This window comes from Salmo salar, chromosome 19 (genome assembly GCF_965601325.2).
Source record: "Salmo salar chromosome 19, fSalSal1, whole genome shotgun sequence".
NCBI lineage: Eukaryota > Metazoa > Chordata > Actinopteri > Salmoniformes > Salmonidae > Salmo > Salmo salar.
In genome coordinates, this window is record NC_138309.1 from 1349496 (window position 1) to 1350592 (window position 1097).

Sequence of the window (1097 nt, forward strand, 5' to 3'; positions counted from 1 at the left end):
CATTGCTTCTTGCCCAATTCCCAGAGAGAACTCTTGAACCTCTCAAAAGGTGACAACATCTAACCGATGATATCAACAAACTGTCTTTTCAGTACATATTCCTTGAACAGGAAAATACTGCAACAGAATACCCCGATGGCACTGATATTGTTTCAAGATATAGGCAAGTCATATTCTTTGCACTGTCATAGTTGTTACCTAGACTGATGCTCCTTTTTCTTTCCTCTTCCGTGGCCTGATCCTGTCCTGGATGTGTGTGTAAACAGCTTATTTTTGACCCCCTGTAGGCCTAGGCTGTCTTAGTTCTGGAGCAGTGGGTTTTGAGTGGAACAAGTGCCCTGCCTGAGGGGGATATGACGATGAAGAGTTCCCAACAGTTCAACTACTCTACTCATCAACCGTTCTGATCCGTGATTTCTGATGATGCTCTCAAAGGATTAGTGGAGGACTATGCTCTAAGGTTGATAAGGTTGTCCCATTCCACCAACCCAATCTATTTGGGTTGACAAAGATGATTGGATGCTTGCCTGTTGTTAAACATGGAACCACCAACCAGTAGACTAAATTAATTGAAAGTCATGCCCCAAATGTTACCTAATATGCACACTTGGCAAAGTCACTGTAAAGAAGTACTTGAGGCCATAAGCTTCTGAACTATGCAACAGTCATTGGTGTAGTAGACTGCTCCTATTAAGTAAAACGCATATAAATCTGGGCGCTAGGACCCAGTGCACGTTAGCACTGCTGCCAGAAGATGGATACCAGATGGGAGGGAACAAGAGGAGGAGGCGAAGCAAGAGGATTTACTCCGCCCAATTCCGTCCTCGTGAGATAAGACATTTTTGTTTGGACGTCTATGAGAGAGTGTCGGATTATGTGAAGCTTATTTGATCGAATATAAATTCAATAATGTTTAGACTGTTGCAAATGTAATGATATAAGTGGATGAACGTGGCATTCCAGCAACTTTCAGAAAAACTACTTAGTTGTCCCTGTTGTTCACACGTGTATCTGCACTCTCATTGGCTAGAATTGTCCCACCTGATCTCGCCTGCCTTCAATCATTGAGGACATGTATTTCCATTGTTAGAGCGGTC